The sequence below is a fragment of the Portunus trituberculatus genome, chromosome 23 (genome assembly GCF_017591435.1).
Source record: "Portunus trituberculatus isolate SZX2019 chromosome 23, ASM1759143v1, whole genome shotgun sequence".
NCBI lineage: Eukaryota > Metazoa > Arthropoda > Malacostraca > Decapoda > Portunidae > Portunus > Portunus trituberculatus.
Window position 1 is genome coordinate 7,864,770 of NC_059277.1, and position 10,000 is coordinate 7,874,769.

At 46.1% G+C, this 10,000-nt stretch overlaps 1 protein-coding gene across 16 annotated transcripts in view; it reads left to right on the forward strand.

Annotated features, from left to right (window-relative positions):
• The window catches only part of LOC123507636 (plasma membrane calcium-transporting ATPase 2-like), a 227,727-nt gene that overhangs the window by 96,047 nt on the left and 121,680 nt on the right, over positions 1-10,000 (forward strand). The window contains exon 1 of one of the 16 annotated variants that reach the window (XM_045260677.1): positions 5,143-5,542. The exons of the other annotated variants lie outside the window; for them this stretch is intronic. The gene's annotated coding sequence lies outside the window, so the exon portion shown is untranslated. Of the gene's footprint in view, positions 1-5,142; positions 5,543-10,000 lie in introns of those variants that run through there. 16 annotated transcript variants of the gene reach the window in all.

Here is a 10,000-nt window from a genome sequence, read left to right on the forward strand (position 1 = left end):
CATGAATATGGGGAAAAGGCTCAGGCTCTCTCTGTCTCTCTCTCTCTCTCTCTCTCTCTCTCTCTCTCTCTCTCTCTCTCTCTCTCTCTCTCTCTCTCTCTCTCTCTCTCTCTCTCTCTCTCTCTCTCTCTCTCTCTCTCTCGTCGCCTCTGTGTCGCTCTCCGTGTCGCCTCCTTGTCTCGCATTCTGTTGTCGTTCCTCTCTCTGGTTCCTTGCGGTATTTTGACCCATAAACGAAAGAGTCTGACGAGCCGCGAATGTCCTGACTGTAGAGGCCTCGGCGTGTCCTGCGCGACTCATTGTGACTGCTGAACGACGCCAAGGAATGAAAAGTAGAAGAGAGAAGGGCTTGGCATGGTATGTGGTGGTGGTAGTGGTGGTGGTGAGTGGTTTGGATCAGCATTTTTTTTTTCTCTTTGTTTTTGTCTTTTTATTTTTTTTTTTTTGTGGTTTTGGTTTTTCTTGAGCTTTTTTTTTTTTATTCTTTTTGTCATTGCATATAGTATGAGTCTCGAAAGCAGGAGGAGGAGGAGGAGGAGGAGGAGGAGGAGGAGGAGAAGGAGAAGGAGAAGAAGAAGAAGAAGTATGAGAAATGAAAAGAAGATGAAGAAGAAGAAAAGGAGGAGGAGGAGGAGAAGAAATAGTATGAGAAATGAAAAGAAGAAGAAAAAGAAGATGAAGAAGAAAAGGAGGAGGAGGAGGAGGAGGAGGAGGAGGAGGAGGAGGAGGAGGAGGAGGAGGAGGAGGAGGAGGAGGAGGAGGAGGAGGAGGAGGAGGAGGAGGAGGAGGAGGAGGAGGAGGAGGAGGAGGAGGAGGAGGAGGAGGAGGAGGAGGAGGAGGAGAAGAAGAACAACAACAACAACAACAACAATACAGCAAAAGCTCCCCAAGATAATTAACATACCTATCACCACGAAGCTTTTCCTTATAGATCAACCCTCTTATAATCTGGGCATTGTTTACGGCACGAATGACCTAGCTGGCAGCCCACTCAGAGGAGGAGAAGGCTATTTTAATATAATCAATCACATCACTTCAAAGGGGAGCGCGTGTACAGCCCCTGGAAGACAGCTGGGCGGCGGGGCTGGCATAGTGAAACGCGGGTGTCCAGATCCGTAGAGTTATACACCGCGCCAGCACACACCACATCGCGTTAGGAGTGCCTGGCGAGTGTCTGGTTTATTTAATTCTCTCTCTCTCTCTCTCTCTCTCTCTCTCTCTCTCTCTCTCTCTCTCTCTCTCTCTCTCTCTCTCTCTCTCTCTCTCTCTCTCTCTCTCTCTCTCTCTCTCTCTCTCTCTCTCTCTCTCTTCACAGACACAATAATAATAATAATGAATGTAGTTAGTATATTTCCCTGCAGCATTCAGAGCAGGAACAATGATTTCGTCCTCGTCCGGTTGCCTTAGTTTTTATTCGTAACGCTGTGAATTAGCATATATATCGTGTAATGTTGGAGGCGTGCAGGCGTAGCAGAGAGAGAGAGAGAGAGAGAGAGAGAGAGAGAGAGAGAGAGTGGTGGGGGGGTGTTGAAGTATTATATATCAGGGTGTGGCAAGATGTACCAGCGTTGTAGAGTGAAATAGAGAGACATATAGTGAAGTTCGTGGTAAGACAGGGTGTGTTAAGATGCGATAGGGTGAGACAAGGTGTGGCAAGGTGAATTAAGGTCCGAAGGCAAGGTATATTGAAGTGTGTTAGGGTGAACTAGGGTGTGACAAGGGTGAGGCAGTGATGTAGAGATGCTGTTTCTCATCCCAATTAGTGAAACAGGTGGAGAGAGTTATAATGAATGGGAAACTCATGAATTAACACAAAGAACATATGCAAAAAAAAAAAAAAATACTAGGAAACAAAAATGAAGCTCTATACTTTGTGTGTGTGTGTGTGTGTGTGTGTGTGTGTGTGTGTGTGTGTGTGTGTGTGTGTGTAGTGCAGGTCAGAAGCAGATGTACATATGTTGAGGAAGGGTCAAATTAGGGCAAGGGGTGATGTGATGGAAGCGACGAGGCATAATGGAGATACAGAGAAGGGGCGTGGTTTCAAGTCAGGTTGTTGTGTGTGAGCGTGAGAGGCTGTCAGGGTGCAGGGAGGGTGACGCGAGGGTATGGTGTGGGCGTGAGGAAGCAGGCGAGGGTGTGCAAGGTCAGTGTAGGGTGTAGGTGGCTCATGGGATAGAGATGAGGGCAAGGTAGGTCGTGTTGCCGTGGGTGGGCGTGGGAAAGGCGTGGATGCGAGTGGAAGGTGAGGTTAGGTGTAGAGAAGGTGGTTATTAGGAATTTACCTTTAGTGTTTTTTTTAATTCTAGATAGACAATAATTGTAAATGCATTAATAGATAAAGAAATACACGATAACCTTCCGGAAATTATAAAAAACAATTATCGTTGATTTTTTCTCCGTTTTTTTAACCCCTTCAGTATTGGGACACATTTTTACCTTGTGTACGATTAGATGATTTTATTGACATTAGGAAGGGTCTGTAGATAGACAGTAATTGTAAATGCATGAATAAATAAATAAATACACGATAACCTTCCGGAAAAGATAAAAAAAAGAAAATTATCGTTGAATTTATCTCCGTTTTTTAACCCCTTCAGTATTGGGACACATTTTTACCTTGTGTACGATTAGATAATTTTATTGACATTAGGAAGGGTCTGTAGAGGTTAGAATATTAATGGCCGGAGTCTTCGCTATTTTAATCCAGTACACAAGTTTCTGAAGCTGTATAAAATCACCAAATAGCAAGCAAAATGAATACTTAAACACGTCACGGTACTGAAGGGGTTAAGTATTCATATATTTCTCTCTTTACAACTGGTTTCCCTCATAGACAGAGATAAATACAAAAGCAGAGGAACAGTTCAGTGGTTTTTCTATTAAAGGGGACGAAAAAAAAAAATAAATACTGTATAATTCTTGCATTTTAAACATCTTTAATACAGGGACACACTTTTATTTTGAAATTTGTATGCTATCAGATAACTTTATTGACATTAGGAAGGGTCTATGGAGGACGGACGATTAATGGCAACAGTCTTCACTATTTAAAACCCCACATGAGTTTCTAAAGCTGTATAAGATCACTAATTAGTAAGCAGAATGAATATGAAAACGCGTCTTGGTACTGAAGGGGTTAATATAGACAAAATTGAGGGTAGGAAGGTGAGAGTGAATGAATAGGGTGAACAGGAGGGTGAGTGTGAGTGGGTGATGGGAAGGGAAGGGGATGGGTGAGGTCAGACTGAGACACCAACCACTGATCTATGTTGTCGATCCATCTTATTCCTGTCAAGATGTTGGTACATTGGCCACCTCAACATTACACCTCTACCTCGCCTCCTTCCCTCCTTCTCTCCCTCCTTCCTTTTCTACTTAAATATCTTCCTTTTTTTTTTCCTCTTCTGCTTTTTTTCATTTTGCTTTTCCTCCTTTCTGTCTTGTTTGCTTCCTTCCTTTCTTTGCTCTTCTCTCACCCTACCTTTATGTGTTCTTCCTTTCCTCCTTTATCTTGTTTGCTTCCTTCCTTTCTTTCCTCTTCTCCTTCCCTTCTTTTATCCTTCTTCCTTCCCTCCTTTCTGTCTTGTTTGCTTCCTTCCTTTCTTTCCTCTTTTCCCTATCTTCCTTTATCCATTCTTTCTTTCCTCCTCTGTCTTGTTTGCTTCCTTCCTTTCTTCCAATACTGCTACACTTCTTTCATTTACATTTCGTTTCCAATCTTCATGTTTTATCTTTCTTGTTTACTTGTAAATGTCTTTTCTCTTCCACAGTCAATTACGTCATTTTTTTTTATCTTTTTCGTTTTGCATATTCACTTTTATCCATTCCTTTCTTCTCATTTCCATTTTTATCATGTTTTTTTTATTATCATCCTCTTCGTTCCCTGTTGCCTCATCTCCTCCCTCCCTTTCCTCTTCCTTCATAACTTGTTACTGCAATATCATTTTCTCCCACTTCGTAATAACACTGAAGTTAACTCCTCTTTCTCTCTCTCTCTTCCTCTTCTCCTTTGCCACTATTCTCCCTAACTCCTTTTCAGTCATTCCCTCTTGCACTCCCTCTCTCCCTCCCTCCGTTCCTTCCCACCCTTCCTGTGTCCTTCCTTCCTCATCACCTGTCACTAACACACATTCTCCCCCCCATCCTTCTCCTCCTCCTCCTCCTCCTCCTCCTCCTCCTCCTCCTCCTCCTCCTCCTCCTCCTCCTCCTCCTCCTCCTCCTGATATTTTCATTGATTTCTTGGCGTCGTTCATTTACTATTGGCTGACAGACTTAAGAGACTTTGGTTGTACATTAGCCCGATAGAATTATTAGCTCCTGATTTCTGTAGAAGAGTTGTCTTGATTTCTGATGATTTATTGAGCTTCACTCCTGTAGATTGATTTGTGGCTAATTGTGGATTTATTCCCTCTGATTTCTGTTGATATTTTATGCTCAGTTTTCTTTGGAGTAGCTTAGAGTGTGGGGTGAGAGAGAAAGGGGGAGTTACTAATATTTATGTACCTTATTGTTATTCTGATTATATTCTGATTTTTCTTGTCGTGTTTGTCAGTGTACATTTATTGGTATACGATGAAGCTTTAACAAAATTAACGGGGCTTCATATGAGCTTCGTTATTTATAAAGCGTATCTTACATGTGTTTTGTTTTGTCTTTACAGGTACGGTTGGTGAGGGACGGTACAGGTGCAGCGAGGTACAGTGCCTGCCTGCTTGTGGTTCATTAGCTGTGTATCATGGTAAGGGGTGTGAGGAAGGCGGTGAGAGCGGTGAGGGTGGCGAGGGTTGTTGTGCATGACGGTCGAGCTGCTCCGGAAAAGTTGATAGACGGGGAGACTATTATGTATTGTGGGACGCTACCTTCTTGAGTGTGGGGATGCAGTATTGGTGTGGAGGAGCTGTGTGTGTGTGTGTGTGTGTGTGTGTGTGTGTGTGTGTGTGTGTGTGTGTGTGTGTGTGTGTGTGTGTGTGCGCGCGTGTGTGCGTGTGTGCGTGTGAGTGTGTGCGTGTGTGCGTGCGTGTGTGCTCCGTACAGGGGTGAGTGCACATGCTCGCCGGGAGAACGGGGCATGCGGGCTGCGAGGCGGAGTATTGATCGGCCCAGGTTTTCTCTATTGATCGATGGAGGCGGGTTGCAGACACCTCTGTCTCTCCTGACCCGCCGGTCCAGACTTACCGACCTGCCACCCCACACCGCTCGCGCTGCTCTCTCTCTGTGTGACCTGTGTGACCTGTGACCCCCTGTTGACCTGTGTGGAGTGTGGCCCGCCTCGATCCCGTGCTGGGCCAAGCTGGTCCCACACGCGCCCTGTCACTGGGAGTTGCCCGGCGAGGGTCGTGGCTGCGGAGTGATGGCCGCGCCTCAGTGTCCTCACCCGCACCCTCCCGCCCCTTTTTCTGTGTAGTGAGTGTGTCTCGTGTGGTGCGGATCTGGCCCCCACACGCCCGCCGCCCCCTCCCCCACGCCCCCACGCCCACGCCGCCGCCCGCACTGCCGCCACCTGGTTCTCCTCGTCAGGCCAGGCACGCCCGTCCTCCACCTGGTAAATAAATCCTTCTGTTGTAATCATTCTGTACCAGAGGCGCTCGCTGTCCCATGCATTATTACTGTCATCATCATCATCGCTGTTATCACTGGCATCGTTATCAGCCTCATCACCATCATCATTATCAGTGGTATCGCAAGGCGGCGCTATCTCCACTATCATTACCGGCACCGCCATCGGGTCCTCGTGATTGTAGAGAGTGTCACCCTCGGCAGGATTTAGTTCAGCTCCTCGGCCGCCGCTGTGAGCCTCGTGGGGCTGACGGAAGGGGGCGCCCGTGGGGGACAAGACAGAAGGGCCTTTTTCGGTCCTTCAACCCTCCTCCCTCCCGCCCCCCGCAGCCAGCACCCCGATACTCGTGACCCACTTTTCACCACCGTATGGAACTGGATTCTACTCTCGCCTCCCTCCTTTCCTCCCCGCCTTTCTCCCTTCATCCTTTAGTGGACGATCTGGCGATAATTAAAGAGTCATCCACGCGCTGACGTCACCAGTGGCAGGTGTAAGTCGCCGGCAGGGGTGTGTAGTCAGGAGCATAGTGGTGTGGGTGTCGGCTGTGAGTGTAGCAGCCAGAGAGTCGATCGTGAGGTAAAAGTGAGAGGTAAAGGTGAATACCCACATTAGAGTACCCACATCCACACCCCGGCAGGTCCTCAGCGTGTGGGTGAAGGTGGATGCCGCTTTAACTTTGCTTGAGCCAGAATCGCGTTTCGTGTTGTCCCCCTGGGATGACCTTGAGCCTTATTGATCCTCCGCGGGGTCCCTGCCTTCCCCCCGGGGTGTTCCGCCCTCATGGCCGCCCCCTGTGTTAGTCACCACCACCAGCCGGTCCCAGCTTGGCTCTGAACGGGGTATCATTTAACTTTTCCCCGCGTTGATCGTGAGCTGTGGTGTGTGGTGGTGGTGGTGGTGGTGGTGTGTGTGTGGCGGGACTCAGGGTGTCAGGCTCACCTTGCCTTACCTGTGGTGCAGGATGTTGTCTTCCTGATGGCCAGTGTCCCCTAAATCGCCCGTGAGTCCTCTTGTTATCCGTGAGTGTCTCTTTCTATAGGTTGCCCACGTGTGTGTTTGTGTGTGTGAATCTGTGCCCGGCATCAGGTGTGTCCCAACAATCTCATCAGTTTTGTTCTCTTCTCAGAAAATCTTGAAAAATAAAACATCTCATCAGCCTAACCTCACCTCACCTCACCTCACCTCACCTCACCTCACCTGACCCCTGCCTCACGAAGTGGTGCCCTTCTAACCCCATTCCGGAAAATCTCACCGACTCAGAATCCATGAGAGTGAATCTTAAGGCCACAGTGACAGAAACAGAACCACAGAAACTCAAGTGTTGAATCCCAGAGGCTGCCTTTTTCACACATTCCGGCGTCTTATCTTGTATACTTTTAACAGACTCTCGTGGAAGTACTTGCGGTATTTGTAGGATATTTTCGTGACTAGTGATGCTTTGATTTAGGTTCTGTTTTACCTATGAGATAAAAATATAGGTGAAAAATAGACGAGAAACAGTTGAGTTGGAAAGTGGAAGGGGAAGTTTGGAGGAGGTTAAAAGTGTAGGTGAAAATTAGACTTCCTTACGAGAAACAGTTGGGTTAGAAAGTCCAAGGGGAAGTTTGGAGAAGGTAACAGATAGGTGACAGGTGAACACTGCACCCGTGACTTCCTTGAAATGTTACGATCTGGAAGTGAATGCCATACAGTATACAACCTTTCACTCTTAAGCGTTTCCCCTGACGCTTAAATACACTAATTTGCTGACAGTCTCCTTTCGAACCTTGGCAATTGATGGAGTGATGGATTTTCAAGTAGATCAGAGGATTTCATATCTAGAGAAGGCAATCATGGAAGTAAGAAAGAAAGACATACTAACATACTGACTGGGAAGTTAGAGGGTATAGGGGATGCTTAGCTGGTTAGAGACAAAAACAAACACGCTATCTAGTATGAGTGGCTGTATAGGACATGGGTAAGATTGAAGGAATCCCGTCACCCGTCTCTGGCATGCCCACTCTTCAGATAACGTGTTAGTTCCTGCCTCTCACCCACTAGGCATCCGCTCTGCTCTCTAAGGGAACAGCTTGCAGTGTGTTTGTACTCTTAAGTGTGGCTGGAAGCTCGACGTGTGCCCCTTGCTTTCCTTCACTCTCCCTGATACACTAAGCAGACGACCAGCTAGGGCCCGAATTAAAGTACCCATTTCCTGAAGTCTTAAAAAATGCAAACAAACTTAAACTATTCAGGTGATAGGTTGATTATGAATAGAAGAGAGAAAAAAGTCACTAATAGTCTGGCCTTAAAAATATATAATTCATCTTAAAAGTGTATAAAATATGAGGTTTTTTTTTCCCCTTCATCATTTAAATCAGTTCATTGGTTTCATTGCTCCCCTGTCTGTTTTATGAAGGGACGGGAGGGAGGGGAACCCGTGATATGTACCTAATCAATTCTGGAAACATAATCTTTTAGTAAACTTGTTAATTTATTTCCACATTTGGGTCCAGTTCTTTATTGCCATCGCTTAGCTCTCCGTTCCTTTCCTTCCCTCTCTGTGGAATTTACTTAATCGTACAATGTTTTTTTTTATCTTAATTTTTTCATCATAATCTTTAAATGACTTTTTTCCACTTTTTTCATTACTTTTCCTCCTTTCTTTTCTTCTATTTTCTTCCGTTTCATTGCCTTCTTTTACTTTTCACCTTTCTTTTCATTTCCCCTCCTCTAATTTACTTTTCTTTTCCTTCCCTTCTCTTACCTACCTTTCCCTTCTCTTCCCATCTCCTTCCTTCCCATCTCTTACCTTCCCTTCCCTTCCCATTCCTTTCCTATCCTTTCCTTTCCTTCCCTTCCCTTCCCTTCCCTTCCCTTTCCTTCCCTATCAAGTTAACCATAACATTTCCAACACAATGAAACTAAACATCCTCATTTTCTCTCACGACATATAAAACGAATTCCTCGCTTCTTTCCTTCGCGTAACACCCCTTTTCCCTTCCCCTACCGCGATGGGGCGGCGGTGAAGGAAAACCCGTGATATCTACTTAGTCGTTTCTTCTGGATCATTAGTCCCTTTCCTCGCATCGCCGCTGAGCCAAAGAAAGACGTGTTAGTTCGAGAAAACCCTGCTGAGTCTTCCGTGGCTGCCGCTCAAATGGAAGGAGATGGTATTTCGGGCTCAACGGAAGGAATTTTAAGGGGAGGTGGTAATGGGCTGGATGATAGGGATGTGGGTGGCTAAGGGGTAGTGGTGGGTGGCTATGGGTTTTTAAAGGGAGGTGTTAATGGGCTGGATGATAGGGATGTGGGTAGCTAAGAGCAGTGGTGGGTGGTTTGGTGGTGTGGGTGAGTGTGGGGAATGTGATGGTGTGTGTTTGTGTTGGTTAGTGTTGATGTGTTTGTGTATGTGTGTTTTTTTTTTACGCGTGTTTATTTATACATACACACGCACAGATATACTCAGACACAGAGCTATATATTGAGCTTCATAATCATTAAATTCAGTGATTTTTGCAGAAACTTAGTCAATTTAACCTAACCCAACCCAACCTAACCTAAACCAAATCAAACCAAACTAAACATAACCCAACCCAACCAAACCAAACCAAACATAACCTAACCCAACCCGACCCAACCTAACCCAACCCAACCCAAACCAACCAAACCAAACCAAACCAAACCTAATCTAACTCAACCTAACTCAACCCAACCCAACCCAACCCAAACCAAACCAAAACAAACCAAAGTAAACCAAACCTAACCTAACTCAACCCATCCTAACCCAACCCAACCCAACCCAAAGCAAACCAAAACAAGCCAAGCCATCTATACCTAACCTAACGAATTACCTAACGCAATCTAACCTTCACATGCCACTTTGCTGTGTCTTTTCCCTCTATTGCACTTCTTTGCCTTCCTTCAAGTGTCTGGTGTGTATTGCAAGCCAGGGAGACAGCAAGACACGGGGCGGTAGTCACTGTCACCCTCCTGTCACTTAGAAACACTCCTTGCTACTCAGTGTTGGGCCGACTGTCACAGGGGAAGGATATACTCTCTCTCTCTCTCTCTCTCTCTCTCTCTCTCTCTCTCTCTCTCTCTCTCTCTCTCTCTCTCTCTCTCTCTCTCTCTCTCTCTCTCTCTCTCTCTCTCTCTCATATGTTCTAGTGTTTTATTTTTCGTTTTTATTAGTCGTTCTTCTTGTCATTAACCTCCTCCTCCTCCTCCTCCTCCTCCTCCTCCTCCTCCTCCTCCTCCTCCTCCTCCTCCTCCTCCTCCTCCTCCTCCTCCATGCCTATCTTACTTTCACTCATACACGGTCGCATTTCTCTATTCCAGATCTTATTCCACTGTTTCTTAAAGGTCTCCCTTCTCATTTGTTTTTGAGAATCACAGCCCTCGTCTCTGTCTCTGTCTCTCTGTGTCTCTCTGTCTGTCTCTGTGTCTCTGTTTCTGTGTCTCTGT